Source organism: Ambystoma mexicanum, chromosome 11 (genome assembly GCF_040938575.1).
Source record: "Ambystoma mexicanum isolate Mex_15411 chromosome 11, UKY_AmexF1_1, whole genome shotgun sequence".
Classification (NCBI taxonomy): domain Eukaryota; kingdom Metazoa; phylum Chordata; class Amphibia; order Caudata; family Ambystomatidae; genus Ambystoma; species Ambystoma mexicanum.
Window position 1 is genome coordinate 1,215,689,372 of NC_090934.1, and position 26,315 is coordinate 1,215,715,686.

The window sequence follows — 26,315 nt, forward strand, 5'->3', positions numbered from 1 at the left end:
AGCGCCAAGCAGGCAAATGGCATCCCTGGTGGATTTATCATGTGTGTGCCATTCTGTTGTAAGCTCAGTAGTACCAACCGCGAAGCATGTCACACAATGCATAACTGTGATGTTTATAAGCAATCTACACATTAATTATATTTTAAATGCAAGGTAGGACTTTTACTGTGAAACAGTACTTCAAATGACAGCAGGAAATCTGTATCTAAACGTGTAACCCTCGACTAACTGGCCCTTTAACAGTTCTAACTAAACCCTCATGTGATGTCTAAAACCTAGGTAGCGCTGATGAGCCGCTTATTTAGGGTGAGGGAATAGGTAGAGAAACTGGCCCTACAACTACTTCAAACAATCACTCTAGTTAAAAAACACACACATTTTGGTTCTGTGATCGTGTGTCATGGGCTTAGCAAATGACATTTCTTTACCTTTATTCATTTTCTTTGCTCAGCATTTAAAAATAATAATAAACATTAGTACCCGGCGTGGGTGTGTCCACGGGATACACGTAACGTGATTGGCTCGTTTCCGAGCCATACCATGGTGTAATCCTGTGGACACACCTACGTGCCTGCATTTGTTCTCGGCGGGGTGGGGGGGCGTGGCAGCCTTAGCCAATGAAGAGGCTCGAAATGGGGAAATGCCCGCCCGACCCTCCCCAAGGCTGGAGGCTGCCTTCGTCCCCCCCGGGGACTCAGGTACGTTTTTATCTTCTTCCACCTCCCTCTCCTCCCCTCCCCACCCTCCCAACCCCACTTACCTTGTTTATTCTTCTTTTCTCAGGAGCGAACGCACTGGGAACACTTCGGTTCCCAGTGCGTCCTCTCCCGATGGCCGCCATGGAAAGGGAAAACGGACTACAAACTGATTTTCCAAATTTCACACACTACCTTGGTGTCTCACCATATTAGTTAGAAATCTCGTGTTTCTTCGATGTCAAGTTACTTAGCATGTATTTTGTTGTTCTAGTGGTCGTGCTGTTGTCAACAAGTCACTTATTTGAATTAATTTTGTTTGTCATCATTTGGGTTTGTCCTTTCAGATCTCTCTGTGATGTTGAACCATTCCTCCCTAGCAATTGTGGTACAATGAGTGCTTGTTTTCTTTTATATATGGGTCAAAGTATTCCATCAGTAACAATGGCCCTCATTAGGAGGTTGTTGGTAGTCATGGCGCTATTTGCACCATGACTACTACCATAACGGTACCGTGTCCGGTTTGGTAAGATGGGGACTTACCGGTCCAGTCCGACCTTGGCGGGACCGGTAAGTCCCCATTCACCAAACCATTCCCCATTCCCATTGAGCCCCCATAGGGCTCAATGGGAATGGGGAGGGCGCAAATAACGGGCTGGCATATGCCAAGCCCATTATTTGCACCCAGGTCCCTTAACAGGCCTGTCGTTAACACCAGGTCAGACCTGGTGTTAAGGAAGGGACCCGCTAAGGGACCTCGTAGAAGGGCAGTAAGGGATTACCGGCACCGGTCTTCTTACCGGTGCCCGGTATCCCTTACCGCCCCACTCGGAATGAGCGCCAATATCTTTCATTCCACAGTATTTCTACTTCTGTAGTTCTCTGAGCAGTTTTTTTTTCATTTTTGGTGCATACATATGTGTCAGATAAAATCCTTTCGATCCATCTCAAACTCCCAGGAAGGTCTATTCACAGACCCATTTTGGGACACAATACCCGACAAGAGTAAAAATGACAGAGACCTTATACTTGGCATACACAGGGGAACTGGTGGAGGGCATTCTAGCCATCCCGTCAATTTTAGGTGTACATAACAACACGATAATAGGAACAAACCCAGATGAATGGAACAAGTTGGAGATCCTGAAGAAACAATTAATAAGAACTGAGCTCCATGGGACAATGATGACTGAATAACTAAGAGCCCATTCGGCCCCCATGGGCCTGATAATTAGAATTGAACCACAATTTTTCCTTGACCAAATACAATTCAGGAAGGACTGGAGTTACATCGCGAATAAGTGTACAAGAGATTGGTTGGTTTTGATTATCAGCACATCCAAAACAGTCTCTGAGAAGATAATGAGAGAGATAGAGGCTAAACAGGACTCCCTAAAACAGCAAGCTTCCACACCAACTATAAAAAGTGTGGAAGATCTTGAAGCATCCATGAAGGATTTCAAAGAATTCTATTTAAATAAAAAGGTGACAAAATTGAAAAAGGACCTGGCAAGTTTCTCTCAAGAAAAGGTATACCACTACACTATTGGGGCCTACTACGAGGACCAAAGTAATAACACTGGAACAGGAAGTGGACAACAAAACAACTATACCAAGACCCGAGCATACACCACTCGTCCCAAATCTAATAATTGGACTTTCTCCAGTGGCAGTTCCGATGTGGACCAAGCACATCAAGGGTGACTGGATCAATGAGTAACCAAACCAACAGAAATGTGGGTTTTGCACCCACGAATAACATCAACAGTAATGGAGATCAATTCCCTTTTTTTCACAGAGGCCAGGGAAAAACAAGGAACAAAAACAGAGGAAACTGGCAAGCACAATGGCAAAACCAATCACCCCGGGTAACACAAAGTTGAGGACATGGATGGAATGCACCTCCCCTGTGATGGAACAAATAGAGGAAAAAACTTTGAACCCAGGAGGAAATGTACCTCAGACACTGGCTCCGACAACTAATGCAATGCCACATACATCACAAGAAATACAGAACACCACAAACCCTATGTCTTTGGTTATGAATTTATCTTAAATCATATTGAACCAAGATCAATACTGATTCTTGTAAAAAGTTCTATCTTTTGTTCCCACAGCCACCCATGATCCTTTCCAAACTCGCATTGTAAGGAAGATCCGCCTAAAACAATTATTTGGAAACATTATATCGGTGGAAGAGAAGAGTGCAACCGACCTCAAAAATAAATCAACCTACTATCCACCATCCAATGGAATCTCCACAGAGTCCATTACCTTTGAAAAAGCCCTTACTAAAAAACTGGAAGAGTTGGAACTGAATCAAACACATATCTATAACAACTTCTCCAAAAGAGATAATATGTCACTACTGGCCCTGACTGAGAATGATTATATTGTCATAAAACCTGCAGATGAAGGTGGAGCGACTGTCATCAAGGATATGTGGAAACTACAAGAAAAAGGTCATGGACCGACTAGGAGATCACGCCAGTTATAGACAACTAGTGAGTGACCCGACGGAAAATACATGCAAACTCATCATACCTACCATAGAGGGGCAGCGGCAGAAGGACATATTAGTGCCAAAGAATATGAGTTCTTGAATCCAAAAACACAGAGAAGACCAGCCTTCTACACCTTACCCAAGGTACATAGGGGCAAAACGCCCCCCCCACCCCTCCAGGTAAACCGATTGTCTGGGGCATAGGATCCATCCTAGAACCTTTGTCCCAATTTGATGATTTCTTTCTAAAGCCTGAGGTAACCAAAATGAGGTTGTATCTGAAAGATACAACTGCGGTCCTTCATCTGATCAAAAACCACCCCTTTTGCCAGGAACAACTACTTATGACATTAGATATAGGGCTTAATTACGACCCTGGCACTCCCCTAATGAAGGGGGCCGGTACGGGACCGGCCCCCTTCATTACGGGAGCACTGATTACAAGCTTCCCATTGTGGGACCCGGATCAGACGCCTGGTAAAACCAGGCATGCTTTCCGGGTCCCGCGAGGGGAAAAAGGAGGTAACAATGAGCCAGTTGTAATCTCCCCATTGTTACCTCCATCCCCATTCCCATTGAGCCCTATTGGGGCTCAAATGGGATTGGGGAATGGTTCCTGCAAGGAGGAATTACCGGGTCCTCCAATGTTGGAATGACCCGGTTAATCCTCATTGCAGGAACCTGGTAAATGAGCCCGGTTTGGTGGCAGCGATGGCGATAATAGCTCCATGACTACCGCCAAACTCATAATGAGGGCCATAGAGTCTGAGGGCCATAGAGTCTTTATACACAAAAAAACCAAAGATGGTGACTCTTCAAGTTATTAAAAAAATACTTCGAATCATGGATTATTATTAGCTAATACACCAGTCACACTGATCATGCAACTAGCCGATGTCGCCTTGACCAAAAACTCTTTCTTCGAACAGATCTCTGGTACTGCTATGGGTGCCACATTTACACCGAGCCTCGCAAATTTGTATGTGGCTGATTTCGAGGAGAGAGTAAATTACTGTGCAGATAATCCCTGGTCCTCAAAAATAAACCTGTGGTCAAGATATATTGACGATGTCCTGGTGGTGTTCAATGGCAATGAAGAAGACCTGAGGACATTCATGGACTGTCTAAATGACCAGAATAGATTCCTAACTTTCTCGGAAACACACAGCTGAGACTCCATTAATTTTTTAGACCTAAATCTAGAAACAAAGAATGGAGAGATTACCAGTACGTCTTTAATAAACCTACAGACCAGAATTATCTGCTCCAGGTCAACAGTTATCAGCCACTGAGCCTGAGAAAAAACTTACCATTTGGACAATTCCTCAGGTACTGCAGGAACTGTTCTAACCTGGCTGACTATGAGAGACAATCAGGACATTTAGCAACAAAATTATCATGACAAGGTTACCCCAGACACACGATCAAACAAGCTAAAAAAAGAGCCAAAAACATTCCCAGAGACAACACTCTTGAACAACATGAAAGAAGAACAGAAACCAATGGGAAGATCACAGCGGTTTTCAGTTTTTCCCCATTGGCTAATAAAATTCAAAAAGAAGTACATACACTCTGGCCTATCCTGAACGTAGGAGACACACAGATAGATAAACCAAGATTTGCATTGAAAAGGAGACATAATCTTTGTGATGCCCTTATACATACATATAAGGAACCAAAGGAACAAGAACCAAACACCTAATGGAACCAGCTACCACCAACAGGACACATGCCTTGTGGCCATTGCAGCGTGTGCCCATACACTACAAGATATAAGACAATGATTATTGGTTGGTGGTATCCATGGAATTAAAGAGCCTGTTCCAACTGCATTAGCAGCAACGTTATCTATCTGATCACAAGCCTGTGTACTCTGAGATATGAGGGCATGACAACACGTCCCATAAAGATATGACTGGGAGAACATTGCTCAGGCATTCACACTAAAAAATTGACAGTTCTGATGGTTGAGCACTTTGTTCTAAAACATTGCGGTTCCACAGACTTCACCTGGACCATATTTGAGAAAGTAGGATATGTAAGTTTTTGTGGAAACAAACCTCTGCACTGGGAATGCACATACCTGGGATAGGTAGGGTAGGAGGTAAATGAGAGAGGCTGCAGCTGTGAGGTAAGTTAGGTGATCTTCCACTATCACCTACAAAACAAACATAATTTGGGAGGTACTAACCTCATTGTCTGCGCCAAACCACTTTGTATAAGGGTACAATAAATTGAAAAAAGATAAGGAGATCATAGGAATAGAAATCAAAAGATGTTTAATCCTAAAACACAACTTATGTTAGGTCCTTTTTTGATCAGACATTTGAGGAATTGGTTAACACATTGATGGTTTTGGTGCCACATATGGTTAAAAAATGTAGGGAACGCCTTGTGTAATTTTAGTAAAGACACATCAAATTAAGATTAATACACGCCAAATGTTAACAAAAGACACGCCAACGCGTGTTTCGACCTAACAAGGTCATCCTCAGGGCGTACAAATGTTCAGTAAAGCTCACAAATGCACATGGATTTATATATGTGTTACTCTTGGTCCGATCTTGTACCTGAAGAAGGGGAGAACATAAAGGCACAACGACGGGGAGAGAGAAAAAACAAGAATATCTTGTCAAAATGTGTCAAGACATTACAGAAAACATAAATCAAATGCATGTTCACATCATTGGACAATATACTCAATTATCAAAATGATACACTTGATAGAAAAGTGAATCGTGAGGTGTAGAAATATATGAGCCTTAATACTCATGCTTGAACGGGATCAATTATTTGGACAAAGTTATGTAGCATTTGATGTTACTAAGTGCTTTCACTCAGAGACCAACAGTCTCTTTGGTTTCTGCAAGGGTAAGGAAAACATAGTTACCTCTGATTTGTATTATGGAACGCAAGATTTAGTTGGTGGTAATACACAAAATGGGTATGATAGCTTTTGACTGGGTAGGATAGGACCTGTCGCTTATCGGCTGAAATAAAATAAAATAAAATAAACAAATGTTGAGGAGATAATTGGATGAACTATTCCAATTAATTGTAGTCTCATATAGGCATGATTGTTTATAGTTCCAAGCAATTACTAGCTACTCGTATGATATGATAATATTGGGTTACCTCAGATGGTCTCATCAAACAGTTCAAAAAGGAGAAATGGAGCCAAAACTCGTACTATGCCACATGTGGTTCAGGTTTTCATCATTTAAGGTATGCCGAAATCTAAAAAATGTGGAGAGACAGTGGGCCTCATTACACGGATGGCGGAGAACCATGGCGCTATTAGCGCCATGGTTCATGCCGGTAAAATACCGGCACCGCCTTGGCGGAAAGGGGAATTACCGCCCCATTCCAAGGTTGGCGGGGCGGTAATTCCCCCTTCCACCATTGCCCTTCCCCATTCCCATTTTTGCCCCATAGGGCATAATGGGAATGGGGAAGGCGCTAATTACGGTACCGCAAATTGCGGTACCGTAATTAGCTCCCTGGGTCCCTTTGCGGGTTGGTTTTTAACGCCTGTAAAAAGCAGGCGTTAAATCCCCCAACACTGTTCTAAATCTAGCTACACACAAAGAGAAAGAGCAATGTACTTGTGTATGAGTCAAAGTGTCTCATATACAAGTACTGGGATGAGGAAGAATAGGGCTATGAGTAATGAATATTACAAATACATAACCAAGGGATTAAACACAAGTAGTGGTGCAACACCATTGAGCTGACTGTCCTTCAGCCCCCCTCTCCCCTGCCCCTCCTTGACATTTTGGGCTATGTTGACTCGGCCTGACTGACCTACATAGCCCAGACAGAACAGGACACAGATGTTAAACAGCACCTGGGTTTCGCTGTTAACAAAGGCACAGCAATAACTAACGTATAGCATTTTACTGTTAGTACCTGCATTCAAATGCATAATTCTTTAGGCAATTGAAATCTTGATGTGGGTTTAGTACTTGCATACCAGGGAAGTGATTGGATGAGTAGAGAGAGGACAGGAGACCGCTTATTCTCACATCAGTCCATAAGTGGGTGCTTTCAGTGTCAAAGGAGAGAGTTAACTGCTTGTAACATTGAAGATGCACTACAATAGTGTCATTTGAATGCATGAAGAAGTTAGATGCCCCACACATATAAGTTTACCCCCCCAGCACGCCTGTGAAGGTAGCACCTTTCCAAACATGTGAAGGGTTAGCACCCCTCCTGAAATATAGGTTTTGTTGCACCACTGAACACAAGCACACACACCATTCACCATACACACACATGCACACCCAGCCACCCATGCATTTAAGTGTGTTCCCTTTCACCATACAGACACACCCAGGCAGCCACCCATACATTTAAGTGTGCACACGGTCACCATACCGGCACACACACCCAGACAGCCATGATACATTTAAGTGTGCACCTGTTCACCATACACTCACACAGGCAGCCAACCTATACAGCTAAGTTTGCACCCCTTCATCATTCAGGCACACCCAGGCAGCCACCCATACATTTAAGTGTGCACCCTTTCACCATACACTCACACAGGCAGACATCTATACATTTAAGTGTGCACCCTTTCACCATACACTCACAAATGCATGCATCATGTGGTTGAGGGAAGCTTTTTTACTTCAAAAAGATTGATTTAGTCCAAGTAGCCCCATTCCCAGGACATGTGATGGTGGGTCCCCCCACACTGCAGAGTTGCGGGGGCCCCTGTTATGCCAGTGCCTGTCTGAAGGTACAGTCTGCCTACAGCTTACGCCAGTGAAGGAAGGCCACAATTCCCTAGAGGGAAGCTAGATCCCTCCCCTGAACATCTCTCAGAAAACAGAGGGAGAAACCGGACTCAGGGGACCCGTCCAGCAGCTCCGGGGACCCGTCCAGCAGCTCCAGAACTCTCTCCTCAGCTTTAGGCCGTCCGCCTTAAAGGACGACACAAGCCTTGTAAAAAAGATAGGATGAGTTCCACAGCAAGCATCAACCAGCATCCATCTTTAAGGACATTTTCGAGACAGTCGAGCCCTCAAACTGCAACTGTTGTCATGCTGCAGTCACTAAAGTTCGTCCAAGATGCCTCGACCAGCGTTCCAGATCCACCAACCAGCACAGAGACAATGATTTTTGACCCCGAGCCGCCATATCGGCCAGCCTGCAGATGTTCGTCCAGCCTCGCTTACCAAACTGCCTGTCACCTGATACTGCAGCTGTGTCCTGCCTCTGACGCAGGAACTGCAAAGTGTCCTGGAACCGACTCAACACGGTCCAGCATCAAGATCATCTCAAGCACCAGGTACATAGTGGTTCAGTCCCCCTGATCCTTCTCGGAAGGTATGTGACTTTTCCGACCTCAAGCTCCCTTGGTGCTGAAAACAAATAACCTTGAAGAGTTAAGACTGATTGCTTATCGCCTACCCTCCTGTCAGTATCCAAAGTGCATCCTTTTCCTTCGTGAAACTGTCCTCTCTGTTCCTTTAACGGGTCGGTTGTATATTGTAGTGTGCTAGAACTGTCTGTTGTGATTATTATAAAGTAGATATCTGTATACAACCTTGACTGGACAGTTCCTTTTATCATTGGGTGATAATTGTATTTTCGCTGTGTTGCAACTAACCAATGATCCACGATCTTGCGGAAATAAGCCTGTCGTTCCGTCCACGTTACCAAAATTGGAGAAGGAGGTTTATAATTTACTTGTTTTTCCAATCTGTTCAGATCCCTGCTTGTGTACTAGTGGTGTGGGGCTGATTTATGGTTTAGAAACCGATAGTCAGCCGGGACCGATGGTGCCCCGAAGTTGATTCATCACAATGACAAAACTATGCGTTAGTGGTATTAAATATGAAGTAAAAAACCCTCCCCACACACCTGACTCAAGGCTAAGAAAGCATCTTATCCTGTGAGCTTTACTTCTAGAAAACTCTTACTTCCTGAGCAGGAACAAGTACCTTGGCTTTAATGCCATTACAAATACCCACGACTTACTTTAGAGATGAATGCGTTAGTAATTATCTTTTTTTCTCATTATGCATGAATGATTCTTGTGGACGCAATATGAGGTGGAAAAAGATCCTTGCATTTAAATATATAAATAAACCAAACCCTTGATTTAGAGCTTTCATCTTATGCAAAAAATACTGTTTGATCTCATGATCATTTCTTCTATTTTTTAAGGAGGAGGATGCATGGTTTACGGTTCTGATATGCCCAGGAGCTCAGCGGGTTACAAAACGTGCTGCTGACATCTGTGCGTGAAACTCACAGGTTAGCATTACCTATCTGTCCTTCCACATTCTTCGGTGTGATAAAATGAGTGCAATTAAAATGCATAACGGTCTCACTTGTTCATGTTGCTCCAGGGCAGAAATACTGCCAGCAAATGCTATAAATACATACGTGTACATAACATCCACCAACCCCCTCCCCTACAAATCCCCGCCCTGCTTTTCATCGATCTCTGTCCTGTGCCCCATGCATGCCCAGGGATCTCTCATCTATTGATGCAATTTGTTCCTTTGTGGTCAGGTCAGTGGATTAAGTAGGATGCTAATTAGAGAGGGAGGGGGCTCTCATTGGGGGGCATAGCCTAGGTATGTGTGTAGTTAGGCCTCACACCCTAATGAGAGCCCTCCCCTTCGCCAATGGGGTCAGGGGTGTTGGTGAAAACAGGGGAGCTGGCGCGCACTGGCATTATTACCCGGTGCCCCAAAGGTGTGACACCTTACACGCAACAGGCAGCCCTTTCATTCACTATGCTGCATGGTAAAAAGCAATGGACACCTTGAATGAAAGGGCTACCTGCTGCGTGATGACTCTGTAGTCTGAAACAGGATGAGGGCTGGAGGGCCCATTCTCTGCTTTTGTTTCTGAGTAAAGAGTCATCACGCATCATGAAGCCTCGTTTAAAAGGCTTCATGCTGCATGGTGACTCTTTACTCTGAAACTAAAAGATAGACTGCACCCTCCAGCCCTCGTCCTGTTTCTGAGTTCAAGGACATCTGGCAGCCATAGCAGAAGCCACGGTTACACTGGCTGTCTGCAGATGTCAGTACTTCCAAAGTGCTGACACCTGCAGGCAGTCCGTGTAACTGTGCCGCGCTTCGGCTAAACGGCTGCCTGAGGTGTCAGCATGGCTGAGTCCAGTTGAGGTGGGCCGCGGCAGGGCCCCGGCTCAGGAGACATTTCTGGACACCGCTGGGGCTTGGCCCTGGCTAGCCCCGGCCCACATAAAACCCTGGTTTAGGTGCATATCTTCATTTTTCTTTTTAATAATGCTAGGTATAGAACTACAAAGACCAGAATACATAGTGGAGTGAGCTCAAAAGCCTGAACTGACTGAACATCACATATGGTACAGCTTGAAATCGCTGGTATGAGCCTCTCAAAACTGCAATGCCAGTATTTAAATCTTGACTAAATGGCAACCTCCTGAAGTGCTCTACATTCACAAAAGGAATGCAAAACTACAGGTACCAGAATGCAATGGAAAAAAAACAGGATTTCATAAATTAGCCAAACGGTGCCTAAATTGCATGACGTGGGATCCATGCAACATTCGTGTATGTTTTTAATAGCACTTCACACCTCTGCTCTGCCTGAGGGCACAGGCTCTGATAGCTTTGAGCTCGCCACCTGGTTCCTAGGTTATTCCCTTTGTGATGAGCGGGAACAGTTGGTACCTTGCGTTTTGGCTCTTTTGTGAGAGGGATGAGAGGGACCTGGATCCCAGCTGCTCTGCACGCACAGGGAACGAGCACCAAAGCAATTACAGTCTCATAAAGCGCCCAGCTGCCTCCCTCTGAACAAAGCAGGAGGTGCTAAAGCTGTCAGACCGCCTCATATACAGCCGGCTTCCTTTCCCCGAAGCAATCCGCATTAAAGGAATACACACACACACACAGAAGAGGGATTTGTACATCACGTCGCAGATCCGGAATTGGTAGAGGGTGTTTGCCTTACTGACGCTGGACAATGTCGATTGAGGTGCACTGGCAGAGCTTTCGTTAGACCTGTGTTACTGATGCAGGACAATAATGATTGTGCTTGTGTTAGACCTTTGTTACTGATGCCGGACAATAATGAATGAGGTGCACTGGCAGAGCTTTCGTTAGACCTGTGTTACTGATGCTAGACAATAATGATTGCGGTGCACTGGCAGAGCTTTCGTTAGGCCTGTGTAACTGATGCCGGACAATAATGATTGGCAATGCCGCAGGGCCGTTCAATGCGAGGCAGGGTAACTGATGTTACCATGTGGAAGGCCTGGGAGAGGGGCAGCCCCCGCCCCTCAAGCCTGCTCCTCCCCCTCCCATGGACACGGAGACACGCAGCCTCCAGCATACAAAAGCAAGGGAAGGGTGAGGTGTGAGCAATCACCTTACCCTTCCACTAAGAAACAAGGTGCTAAGCACCAGGAAGGTAGCTATCAGGCAGGGTGCAAGGTCAAGGACCTGCCCGCCCCTCCTGGGGGCATAGACAGTCAGCTACACCAGCCTGGGGGCTGGACTACAGCTCCCCCACTATGCACATCAAAGACCCAGGGCTCCCCTGGGACTTATAAATAAGAGCAGCATGCTCTAAGAAAACACTACTTGTTTGTGGACCCTGAATGGGGACCCAAACAAACAGGAGGTTTGCTGTGCACTCAGCGTCCTCCAATCTTTGTTTGTTTACTTTAACACGTTTGCAGTGCACTCAGCAAAGTGTATTTCTTGACTTCTGGTGTTCGCCGTACACGTGGCGTCACTTTCTCTCTTGAAACATTGTACTGTTTCAGTAAATCCCTTGCGGCTCCCCCCTTTGCCATTAGCGTGGATAAACAAACAAACGTGAGAGGCCCAGCTGAGTGATCCAGGGAGTCGTGAAGCTGCAACAGGAGCGGTCTGATGAAGAGCGAAGGAAGGAACCTGGCGCCGTGGCAACTTTGCAACATTATTTCAAGTAAGTCGGCCACGGTGCCAGGCAGAGGCAGCGGCGCCCGCCACTCATGAAGAGCGGCTAAATGAAATAGACTAAGCCTCCGTTTGGAGGCAAGGCAACAAAACAAACAGGCCCGCTAGTACGCGGCCGCCCTATCTGGAAAGGGGGGGCTCGTACGCCACAATAAGGAGCTCCATTAATTTCGCTATTCTAGGTGGAAGCAAGGCAACACATAGCAACATGGTCCGCGATAACGTTGACTGATTAGTAAATGCCAGAAAATAACATTTGTAGCCACCAGGTTATATAGTACAGAGGTGAACTGTCCTGCCTACTAACCTGATGACGGGATATCGAGCCTCGCGGTCAATATTGCTAATTTTTGGTACAAAATTATAACAAATCATAAAATCTAACAGGAGCACAGGGGGAAACCGAAATAGAAATAGCAGGCCAACATTTGTTTGTGTAAAGGGCCACGGGGATGCTTATACTCTGAAGGGGTGTGTGGGTAAAGCTACAAAGTTGCAAAAACCAACTGCAGACCCACGTTGTCCACACCCGGTCAAGTGGCTCAGCGAGTAGAGCGCCAGCGTCGACAGTCGTGTAGATCCTTTTGTTGTAGGTTCAAATCTTGGCAGAGCCTAACTTAGCCTTTTATCCCTCCAAGGTCATTAAATGAGCACCACACCCTCTGGGCAATATTATTCACAATCCAATGCACGTTACAGAAGCCATTTGATATTTCTTGAAGGGGGTTTTCCATAATCCTGAAACTGGATAGCTGATAAAGTGCACCAAGTTGGACAATACAGGCCCAACAACAGCCAGCTACCCAAAGCACGCAGAAGCATAGACAAGTTTCATGCATACAGAATTTTGTGACACAAACAAATTGAATGGTGTATGATTAGTTATGTGTTCACAAAGACAGTTAGGTAACCGCACAAAGTTCAAAAGGGAATAAGTAATTTCCAATTCTTTTTACTTAAACAGGCAAGGAATAATGGCTCCCAAGCGAAAAACACAAGAACCCACAACACCACCACAGAAGCCCAAATCACCCCACTTGTTGGCGGCAATAGAAGCAGCCAAGCATTATGGCTGGGCCTGGGTCAGGGAAAACATATACGGCCTACCTAAAGAAGGGGTAAGCTTGCCACCAGGCCTGGAGAACGACCCACCCCCAACAAAGAAAAGAAAGCCGACAGAAGACATGGGAAAAGGTAACAAAAACCAAAAACTGTCTCAATTATGTGTAAACATGAGGGAAATGCAACAATTATTGCTTGAAATCAGGGGTCAACAGCCACCTCCCACAGGCGGGACCGTTTCCCCAAGCCCCACCACTCCACTTGAACCCAACATCATTATAGAGCTCCCACTGCCCACAACAATATTAACAACACCTATGCTACCACCTTTAACAGCACCCCTGCCGCTCACAACGACAACACCAACAGCAGCCACTACAGGTCCACTTGCGCCAACAGCGGCATCACCACATCCGACAGGTGCACTGAAAGCATGGGCAAACACCAGTGTAAACACACCGGGGTAGACGGGGGGAAACAGCAACAACCCAGCAGACATGTTAATGATCAGCAGTGCCCAACAAGACCTAAAGTTGAAATCCTTCCAAACAGAAATCCTGAACAGATACAAAAGATGCCTGGCATGGAACATTGACATTACAATCAAAGAAGCCATATGGTCAAAAGAGTTCATGGAAATCTTTTCACTTATTGAAGCCCAACGCAAAGGGAGAGATGCTTTCAGGGATCCCAAAAAGACACAGGAAAAAGCCATAGCTAGGAACGCCCAGGTAGAACAGAACTGGGACAACAGGTTACGATCTTTCACCATCCTAGCAACCATCTATGAGGAAAAATTCCCCAGTGATGGTAGAAAACTATAGACATACATGGACAAGATCAGAGAAATAAAAATAGCACAAAGGGGAAAATCCTGGCTAGCATATAATATTAGATTCAGGCAGAGTATGTCAGAGAGGCCAGCCATAGAATGGGACGGGGTACAGAATGATCTATACATGCTAAACGGCGAGCCTCCAAGAGAGGGAGAGGCCAACCAAGCAATACCCAAAAACAACAGAAATTCACAGGGCCCCAGAAATTCTGAAAATGAAAAATACAAGGAGAGCATCCCTTTCGGAAGAACCAGCCATGGGCGGCTAAGTCTAATGCCCACAAACAGAACAGAAACCACCCCGCCAAAGCCAATATCCCATGCAGGAACTTTGGGAAAAATCAGTGCAACTGGGGGAAGGAATGCTGGTACAAACACACGTGCACCAACTGCAATTGTGACCATGCAGCAAGCAATTGCACCAAACTCCCAGCCAAAAATGCAAAAGCCTAGCAGCAACACCCCACCACCAATCCCATTTCTAGAACCAGGGAGAAAGCCCATCAATCCTAACATTTTCTTTTTTTTCTTTTGCAATTATATTCCTTCATTTCAAACATAAACATAATTTGTTGGCAGAGAATAACTTTTGTTGGGTGTAGGGCAGCTTATTTAAACACAAATAAGTTAAAATGCATATTTTAAGCACCAAAATAACGCGTCCAAGAAACCTTCCAAATGTGGGAAGGTGGGGGTAGACCCAAATCAATGGAAGTTCATTACATGGCCCCTTCATCCTCTTTGTATGCAAAATAAATGGTAACGGAGCCAGCGCTGGTGCGGACAGTCTCAGGGATTCTTGCAAAGAACCAGGGCCCGATTCCATACAGCAACGTTGGAATTCCAAAGTTGATAACTTTAAGAGAAGTGAAGAGCTGGTTCTCCAGGCGCAGATCTCGCCAAGGGGCCTTGGAGCAATGATACTTGATGAAGGGAAAGCAACCAGTCCGCAGGACATGATAGTTGGCCCCTTGCACCTCCCAGTTAAAGTGCGAGAGGCCAAACTGGTCATTGCTAACAGCGCTGTTCTTTACACAGTAGGAGGTCCAGGGGGGCAGGTTCCACTGCAGAAGGTGCTGGGTGAGTACAACTTTTGAGATGAGCGGAGAAACTACCCAGATAAAGAAACCATCAGGGCTATCCTGCAACGTTTCAACAATGGTTTCATCATCCCTTTCAAAGGGACAAGGACACAAAAATTCCCAAAAAACCTGAAATCAGCCATGGACAACCCAGAAATGGTAGAGACCGAAATTGAGAAGGAACTACTACTAGTCAGGATTGCAGGCCCCTGGGACTACATGCCCTTCGCGGGGTTCATAGTCTCCCCATTAGGCTTGATCCCCAAATAAGAACCCGGTAAAAAAATGAGGCTAATCCACCACCTGTCCTACCCAAAAGGCCAATCACTGAACAATGGCATCCCGCACATAGAATCTGCGGTATCCTACACACACTTCCAAGAAGCAGTGAAACTCATACAGGAGTCTGGTACGAACGCCCTTATGGCCAAATTGGACATAGAATCTGCTTTCAGATTATTGTCAGTCCACCCAGACTCTCAGCAATGGCTAGGGTTTACTTTCAAAAACAAATTCTATATAGACAGGTGCCTCCCCATGGGGTGCGCAGTATCCTGCGCCCTATTTGAACAGTTCAGCTCTTTTTTCCAATGGGCATTCCAAAAACAAAAACCAGGAGCCAAAATAGTTCACTACCTTGATGACTTCATGGTAATGGGACCAGCACATTCTGAAGAATGCAGTAGAGCTCTGGCCAAGTTAGAGGAAATGGCTGCACAGGGGGGCGAACGACCAAACCTGCCACCAACATAATCTTTCTGGGTATTGAAATAGATTCTGCACGGGGCCTATGCAGAATTCCAAAAACTAAGATAGCAGAACTACTGGAAAAAATACAAGGCCTGACAACAAAAGACAAGGCCACAGTAAAAGAAATCCAGTCACTGGCTGGAAGCCTCAACTTTGCAGCCAGAATAATTCCCCAGGGGAAGATATTCTCCAGAAGTCTGAAACTAAAAATCAAATCATACACCAAATCCCATTTACACATCCGGCTAGGCAAAGAAGTAAAACAAGATCTGGAAGTTTGGGGGAATTTCCTCAGAAACTTCAACGGGACCTCATTTTGGCACACGCCATTGAATACATGAACAAAAAGGGTCTTTTTTACTGATGCAGCCGGGAGCAGGTGATTTGGAGCCATACTTGACACATAATGTGTGGCAGGACACTGGCCCAATTCATGGCAAACGGCAGGGTGGACAAAAAACATAACCCTCCTAGAAATATTTCCCATTTGGCTAACCATACACATCTGGGGCAGGCAGCTAGCTAACACGGAATTCTTGGTCTGGTGTGACAACATGGCGGTGGTAGGCTCCATAAACAGAAGATCTACCAAATACCATTTAGTGCTGAAAGTACTACGAGCCATTACAGCAGTCACACTGCAGGAAAACATTGTGGTCAAAGCAAAACACATCGCTGGAGCAGACAATAATATTGCAGATTCTTTATCTCGCTTTCAGTGGCCAAGGTTCCGGGATCTAGCACCACACGCCCAAAAACAGATGATGGTAATACAAGTAGAATGCTGGTCAATAATGGTAAACTAAGAAAAACGGCATCAACGCCAGCGCCAGAGAGCCCAGGAGGATGCTCAACAAGAGCCAGGCACCTCAAAAATGGGTGCCAACATCACGCTATCCACAGAGAACAGGAAGCCTGACACGGGGTTCCTAACAGAAATGGCCGAAAAGGCACTGGCAGGCACTACTGCAGCTCAATACAGTTAGTGCCTACAAACAGTATTCAAAGCTACAGGTTTAAACCATGTAGAATTAATAACGATTAAAGACATATAAATATTTTTAAAATGAGCTAACAACCAGGGTTTCAAGAGGGTCTGGGCAAAAAGACACCTGGTAGCAATTTCATATTTTTCCAAAATACGGGGCGACTCAGACTCCACTCAGAACGCTCTGATCTCCTACGCCATGAAAGGCTGGGGCAGAACAGAGGGACCCCAGGTAGACACCCGCCGCCCCTTAGATTTAAAAAAAACTAGTAAAAATAGCAGAGCAATTGGAGGCCATATGCTGACACCCCTATGAGACCATGCTATGTAAAACAGCATTTTTTTCTAGCATACTTTGGGGCCTTCCGGGTAGGGGAACTCATCGCCTACAGCACAAAAGCCACCAATGGGTTAGGAATCATGGAGGCCAGGGTCAGATAAGACAGCATCAGCGTAGACATCCAACAGTCCAAAACAGGGGCCAAACGAACCATCACATCTGCTGCATCAACGATGCAGAAAACTGCCCGGTGTGTACCACCAACCTTTACTACACTCAAAGGCCAAAAGTGGGGGGGGGGTTTAATACACAGGGATGCCTCGGCACTAAGCCGCTACCAATGTAAAGGGGTGCTGATGAAAGCAATCACCAAAGCAGGATGGGACCCTAAAGATTTTGGCACCCATTCCTTTGGAATCAGGGCCGCCACCTCAGCATGGCAAGGAGGCCTGGCACCAGAACTACTAAAAAACATAGGGGGATGGAAGTCAGATTGCTACAAAAGATACATCAGACCACAGCTAATATAGCCCTCCTTCCCTCCCTTTTTCTCTTTCTCCCCACCCGTCCAGATACAACAGCCGGGAAGAGGACACCACTCCGATCAGCATGGATAGTCGGCCACTCATTCGTCTTCAGGACAGGCCGATGGGCAGAAGAAACTAAAAAGGGTCCACCCTTTAGGAACACCATAGCCTCCTGGTGGAGATACAGAGGTCTTCTCTGGGCCAACATCCACAACACACTAGCAGAGCTGGTCGCAACCAGAGACCCGCCAGAATTCCTGATAGTACATCTAGGGGGCAACGACCTAGTGTCTGCAGGAAGGAGAAAACTACTGGAAGAAAGTTGCTCCTCCTTAGCTGGCACTTTGCATAACTGGAGGGACACAGAAATCTTCTTCTCGGCCATCCTGCCCAGAAACAAATGGCGGGGGCTAATTGTTACAAATCAGTAGACATTTCTAGATGAAAACTGAACAAGGGGCAAGAAAGATTTTGTATAGCACGAGGCCTGGGTTTCATAAAACACCCGGCCATCACGTTAGGTGACCCAAATCTGTTCTTAAAGACGGCGCCCAGCTATCAAACCAGGGCATGGAACATTTCTTTTGAGAAATCACAGCTACCCTAGCCTCCAGGGGTTGCCAGTAGAGATACTTTCGGGGGAACACGGCCAGCTGACAACCTGCCCGTGTGTGGTGGCACGGGCCAGATGGGGTATCCTCTGGACCCGGTGCCCAAAAGTATGATGATATTATGATATGTGATTGTTGTTATTCCATAACCATATCTGCACAATAAAATCCTATGGCCTTTTATTGCCAACACTTGACACATGTGTGCTCTTGCTTATTACTGGTGAGGGTAAGGGTTCGGCCCATACAATTTGCATGCATATGGGTTCAGCAACAAGGTGCTAAGCACCAGGAAGGTAGCTATCAGGCAGGGCGCAGGGTCAAGGACCTGCACCCCCTCCTGGGGGCATAGACAGTCGGCTACACCGGCCTGGGGGCTGGACTACAGCTCCCCCACTATGCAGATCAAAGACCCAGGGCTCCCCTGGGTCTTATAAATAAGAGCAGCATGCTCTAAGAAATCATGACTTGTTTGTGGACCCTGAACGGGAACCCAAACAAACAGGAGATTCGCTGTGCACTCTGCGTCCTCCAATCTTTGTTTCTTTACCACAAAACCCACCCACCCTACAAAAGAAGGGAGAATAACAATGAAAAAACGAAGAAGGACACTGTACAGTGGCCACTACAAGTCGTGGGACAATAAGGCGGCATGGGCCAGAGGGGGTAACCTCTGGACCCGGTGCCCAAAAGTATGATGATATTATGATATGTGATTATTGTTATTCCATAACCCTATCTGCACAATAAAATCCAGCCTTTTATTGCCAACACTTGACAAATGTGTGCTCTTGCTTATCACTGTGAGGGTAAGGGTTCGGCCCACACAATTTGCATGCATACGGGTTCAGCAGTTATTGAGCTGCACTGGCAGAGCTTTTGTTAGACCTGTGTTACTGATGCCGCACATTAATGATTGAAGTGCACTGGCAGAGCTTTCGTTAGAGCCGTGTTACTGATGCCAGAGAATAATGATTGAGGTGCACTGGCAGAGCTTTCGTTAGGCCTGTGTTACTGATGCTGGACAATAATAATTGAGCTGCACTGGCAGAGCTTTTGTTAGACCTGTGTTACTAATGCCGCACAATAATGATTGAGGTGCACTGGCAGAGCTTGTGTTAGGCCTGTGTTACTGATGCCAGGCAATAATGATTAAGGTTCACTGGCAGAGCTTTCGTTAGGCCTGTGTTACTGATGTCGGTCAATAATGATTGAGCTGCACTGGCAGAGCTTTCATTAGGCCTGTGTTACTGATGCCAGACAATAATGATTGAACTGCACTGGCAGAGCTTTTGTTACACCTGTGTTAGTGATGCCAGATAAATAATGATTGAGCTGCATTGAAAGAGCTTTTGTTAGACCTGTATTACTGATGCTGGACAATATTGATTGAGCTGCACTGGCAGAGCTTTCGTTAGACCGGTGTTACTGATGCTGGACAATAATGATTGAGCTGCACTGACAGAGCTTTTTTTAGACCCGTGTTACTGATGCCGGACAATAATGATTGAGGTAAACTGGCAAAGCTTTTGTTAGACCCATTTTACTGATGGCTGACAATAATTATTGAGGTACACTGGCAGAGCTTTTGTTAGACCCGAGTTACTGATTCCAGACAATAATGATTGAGGTGTAAAAGCAAAAGAGAAATATCGAGGCTGAGTACCACAAAAGGAAATACACCAAACACAGGCTTTATAAAGATTCTCAGATCGTTGTTCAAATTACTGTACAATTTACAAAGTAACAAAGTATCAGATAGCTACCTGGCCCTCAGTACATCACAACGAATACCAGCCCTTTCGGTGTGAGAAGTGAGAGGTACTGGACGTCTACATATTCTCATCTTTTATACAATTCTCAATCAAAATGTCCAGCCCCTCTGAAAGTTAATTATTTTCCGACTAGGGTTCGTGCCGAGTTCACCTCTAGTTAGTCCAACTATATGCATGCGGATTACATCTAGTTTATAAAACAAGTCACAATGGAAGCAATGTATCTTAGAATTTGACATTAAGCCTTAGTATATGTTTTATACAATGTAGTTCAACAAGTGCTCACATTCAGTATTTAAACAACATTGTATTCAATGTATGCCCGCGGATCAGACTTGTTGGCGCGAGTAATCCTTTGATCTTCTGGTCAAACATAGGATATGGTCTTATTACACGACCCAAACATTTAGTCTTTAGGCAGTTTAGGCATTAGCCTGTGTAAAGGTCAGGACGGCTAAGGTTACGAGCAGGTGAACACTGTCCACCATTTTAGAATGCAGAGTGACTTTGAGGTGGAAATCAAAATGGCGGATGTTCCCAAAATGGGGGCTAGGTCGACATAAGGTTGGAACCTTGCAACGCGGATTTCTTCGCAGAGCGACTGGGTTTAGGCCAATATATACAATAAAGGAGGCATAATATGATATCCCATTTAACAAACCCTCCTTTTGGCCTAAGCCAAGTGCTAAACTACTTCTAGTCACTTGACGAGTAACTCCACGTCTGAATGTCCATACATCCTGAATCACTATCGGAAATATAATTTGCCATGAGGTCGGATACTAAGATTTCGTTCAGCACAAATTTATTGGAGATCTTCTCTGGGGCGTATACTTTGTGCCCTAATGCACCCATCGCTTGTGCACAACACCCTCCTAACATCGAACATATACCAGGAAGACATTGGCCCTCATTACGATACTGGCGCTAAACCATGGCGCTATTAGCACCATGGTTGGTGCCGGTATCGTAACGAGTCCGCCAATGTTCAATGGGGAAATACCACCCCAGTCCAAGGTTGGTGGGGCGGTAATTCCCCATTGAACATTGGCCATTCCCCATTCCCATTTTTGCCCCAAAGGGCTGAATGGGACTGGGGAAGGCGCTAAGTACGATACCGCAAATTGCGGTACCGTACTTAGCACCAAGGTCCCTTTGCGGTTCCCTACTTTAACGGCTGGTCTAGACCAGCCGTTCGGGTCGGGTCCCGCAAAGGGACCTCGTAGTAAGGCGCAAATGGGTTAATGGCGCCGCAGCCTTTTACGGCGCCGTTAACCCATTAGCGCCAGGGTCGTAATGAGGCCCATTGTATACAGCAGCAAAGAAACAACAGAATACCTAAAATAATCATCAAGACCAAAAGTAACTTCCATCGCAAAGATCGTAGGAGGTGCCAGAACCAAGCGCTAAGTTCCCAGTTTCCCTTGGGAACATGCACTTCTGAACTAAGGACATGCAATTTTTGGATTGCTCTAAAAATCGTTGGGGGGAATCTGGCAAAAAAACGCAGCAAGCGGACCCCACTAATTTACATACCCCACCACGTTCAGACAGGATGACATCTAATGCCATCCAGTTCTGAAGTGAGTGCCACTAACCTTATTGCTTTCTGTTCTAACGTCATATTATAGAGTATGTCAGTGGTCCGGTTGATGGTCCTCTTCAGTACTCTCGCTAGTCTGCTGATGTCTTCTGAGTTCAGTATTTGCCCCCAAAATGGCACAAAGGATTTAGCTACATCGCCCAGAACTTGTGCTGAAGTATCTCCATTCTCGTCCCGCCGTGGACGAGCCGTTGAAATTTCTATAGTGCTAGCAATGAATACCCCAGGTAACAGAATCCCTAAATAACAAGTTCCCTACCAATCCCTGGGTAACCATGGAAATGCTACATTACCGCAAATGAAGTAGACAGGTTCGCCTTCATACAAAGGTCTGTTCTCACTAGTCAAATTCGCAACGTTGGCGCAACCTTTAAAATCACCCATTGACTGTGTACCATTCCTCTGTATGCATAAAGAAACTGAATCGGGGCTGTGGTTAACAGTATAAGAAGGTGGCGTGGCATCCCTATTGCCTATAGGAGCCATCTTAAAAGAAATTAAAGATTGGAAAGGACGGACAGTCTGAAATGGCTGTTTCCCCAGACCTCATGGGCTCAGGGAGAGTCTCTGATGCACTCTTGATGCTGTTTACTGCTTCGTGATCGTTGGTTGCAGTACTGGTGAGGCGTTCTGTATCTTCTGTAGCATGTGGCACAGGGTGTGGAATCCTCATGATGTGTGACGCGTGAATCCAATTCTCCTTTCCTGTTACCCGCACTGCCGTCTGTGTGACCAGGAGGACCTGATGCGGGCCCCGCCAACGAGGTGTGAGGCAAGAGGATCGCTCGAATGCTTTCGTAAGGACCCCGTTACCTGGCCGTATGCTGTGGCTGGGGCCCTCGTATTTCACAGGTAAAGCCTCTCGCACCTGGTGATGAATCAAATACAGATGTTTAGTTAACTGGCCACAATAGTCGGAAAGAAGTACATTATTGACCTTGCGCAAAGAACGGGGCATGGGGACATTCCAAATGTAGCTGGCCTACCCATGACCACCTCAAAGGGAGAGAGCCCAGTCTTAGTTTGAGTGGTCACCCTCATGGACAATAATATGATCGGTAAGGCGTCAGGCTATTTAAGTTTGGTGCCGGCACACGTCTTAGCGAGCCTGTTTTTGATGATGCTGTTGTGTCTTTCTACTAGTCCAGCACTCTGTGCGTGTCTGGCCGAATGGAATCGTTTATCGATCTGTAACCCCGCGCATATCTGCAGAATTACAGCAGCAATAAAATGTGGACCATTGTCCGACCAGATGACTGTTGGCAAACCAAATCTTGGAAAATATTCCTTTAGCCTGGTCTTTGCCGTGGTCATGGCTGTGGCATCTTTGACGGGAAAAGCTTCAACCCATTTGCTAAAGGCACAGATGACAACTAATTTGTACTTAAAATTATGGCAACGCTCCATTACGATGAAGTCAAAATTAATCACCTCAAAGGGGACAGAAGGTGGACCAAAACTACCCCTAGAAGTTGATGTGCCCTTTCCCACATTGGGCTGCAAACAAACCATACATCCCTGAACGAATCGTTCAGCTACTTTAGGGATTTTATCATTTACCCACACATTTTGCAACATTTTAGTTACCTTATGAGCACAAATATGGGTGGGACCATGAGCCATAACAACCATCATCATAAAATATGCGTCAGGCAATAGCCATTTCCCTTCAACTTTGTCCACCCAGCACCCATCATCATCCAGTTTTCCCAAGCCCTCAGCCCATTTCTTAGATTCTTCAAATGTGGTATCGGCTTGAATATTCTTTACGGAATCAATACCCTCGTCCAAAGTACAGGCATTTGTGGCTTTCCTTGAAGTATACATTTCTGAAGAGGGATCAGTGGCAGTCTGTTTGGCTATCATCTTGGATTATTAGTGAGGAACCTGTTATGGCGGGATTGACCTTTCAATGGACCTCAGCGCCCTGTTGGTCCACTTTTGATTGTCTGATCATGGTCGCACAGGAACGTAACAACAGAGTGCTTGGTTCCTCAACTCTGTTTTGTTGAACGAAAGGTTTTTGGAGGTTACATAGACATATTCCCATGCGCCCACACTTTACCAAGCAATGAAGACAAATGACTCCCTTCTTGGTGTTCAAACTAAACTTTGGTGTTTTTATTAGTGTAATTGTGGTGCCCTCTGATTACACGTGTTTCGACGACTTGCTTGTCTTTTTCAAATCAGGGCTAATCAAATGTTGTTTCCCATTCCCCAATAGTGCGGGTTTGAGAAAGTATAATTTCTGTCTTTCCGGAAAAGGACTTATTTGCACGAGACCTGAAAGTTAAGATGTCCTGGGATTTAACCCTTGAACTTAGTCCAAAGACAGAAATTATACTTTCTCAAACCCGCACTATTGGGGAATGGGAAACAACATTTGGTTAGCCCTGATTTGAAAAAGACGAGCAAGTCGTCGAAACACGTGTAATCAGAGGGCACCGAAATTACACTAATAAAAACACCAAAGTTTTCTTTGGCTATCTGGTCAGCGAAAGCATTATCTATTCCTACATTGTCTATGACCTTCTGATGCGCTGCGCATTTCATGATAGCTAGCTGAGTAGGGAGTGCAAGCGCTGAGAGTAACCGTACTATCAAGCAGCCATGTTGGATTTTAGTACCATGTGAAGTCAAGAAACCTCTTTCTGCCCAAAGTCTGCCAAAGTTGTGTACCACCCCAAAGGCATACTGACTGTCAGTATATATATTTACTGCAAGCTCTTCGGAAAGTTCACAAGCTCGGGTCAATGCTATAATCTCTGCGGCCTGTGCGGAGTTATGCGTGATTCTTTTGGTCTCCATGCTCAATGTGGTGATTGCATAAGCAGCTGTGGATGTACCATCCGGGAGTTTGAAACATGAGCCATCACAAGACAGCTCCCCTAGTGGATTATTCAAAGTAGTGTCCTTTAGGTCAATTCTGCCTTTAGTCTCTTGTTCTGTGGTGTAAAGGCAGTCATGTTACTCTTCATCACTGCAAGAAGTACCTTGCGGGAAAGGTAGAAGTTCAGCCGGATTAAGGACACAACACCTCTTAATTTGGATGTGCGGTGCAAACAAGATCAATTTGTATCTCGTTAATCGTGCGGAGGTGAGGTATTGCGTTTGTGTTCTGTTTAATAGAATATCTACAGAGTGAGGTACCATCAGGGTAAGAGCATGGCCTAGGACCATTCCCTCGCTCTGTTTAACGGACGCAGCAGAAGCAGCGACGGCTCTCAAACATTTTGGCAAAGCGCATGCTACAGGATCAAGGGCGGAAGAAAAGTAGCTGCACGGCCATTTCTTCCCTCTATGTTCCAGCGTTAAAACAGCCAAAGCACATCCATCACATCCATGCACATACAACACGAAGGCCTTTTCATAGTTTGGTGTGCCCAAAACTGGTGCCGAGCACAATGCAGTCTTGAGCAGATCAAATGCTTGCTGGTGTTCCAAGTTCCACGGCAATGGCAAAGAAATGCCCTTCTTCGTCAAAGCCAACATTGGTTTAATCACTAAGTAGACATTTGGGATCCATTGCCTACAGTTAGAAGCCACACCTATCAAGGCTCTGACTTCCTTCTGTGTATTTGGGACAGACATGCTAGAAATGTTTTTTTATCCGTTCAGGCGTCAACCTTCTTCCCTCCTTTGACAGGAGATAGCCTAAATAGGCGACCTCCTGTCGACAATATTGACATTTTTTAAGCCAAGCTTTGTGTTCATGTTGAGCTAGATGAATAAGCAACAACACACTGCCCTCCTTACAAGCACTCTCTGAGTCAGCAGCTAAAAGCAGGTTGTCAACATATTGAAGCAGTGTACAAGTAGAGGGCAACTCAAGGGTATCGAGCTGCTCTTTCAAAGCCCTACTATAGATGCTAGGACTTTCCATGTACCCTTGCGGTGCACGGGTAAAAGTAGACGAGCGTCCCCCTAACGCGAACAAGTATCTACTGTCCTTATGTATAGGGATACTAAAGAAGGCATTCTTTAGATCCACAACACTAAAGTAAGTAGCTGAAGCTGGGATCATGGTCAATATTGTTGTCACATCAGGCACAATAGGAAATTGAGGAGCAACAATCTTGTTAATGGCACTTAGATCAATAATAAAATGGGAGGGAATTGCATTATCGCCTTTTTTGTACATGGGCAAAATCGGACTATTGCACAAACTACCTGCAAATTCCTCAATCACCCCTCGATGCACAAAATCGGAGACGATGCATTTCAATGCTTGCTCACCATCGACCGAGATCTTATACTGGGGAATACGTGGCAACTTCACTCCATGTTTCAAAACAATCTTAACAGGCTCAATTTGCAAAACACCGACATCATTGTTGTCAATCGCCCACAAACACTCTGGAACATCTCGAAATTCCGGTGGCAATGGTCTGGTCAAAAATTGAGAGACAGAAAGTTGCTGTGGTCGTCAAACGCACTCCGTCAGAAGAACAATGAATTACCGCATTTAATTCCTTCAACAGATTCAACCACAACAAATTCTCTCCACAATTCGTGGTCAAAAGGGATGGACAGTGGTCCGTAAATGGACCCAAAGAAATAGGTACCGGCGAAGAAACCGGACAGACAACTGGTGTGCCAGAAAACCCTGCAGAAACATTGGTTTACCCTGACAGTGGAATGTTTGGAACC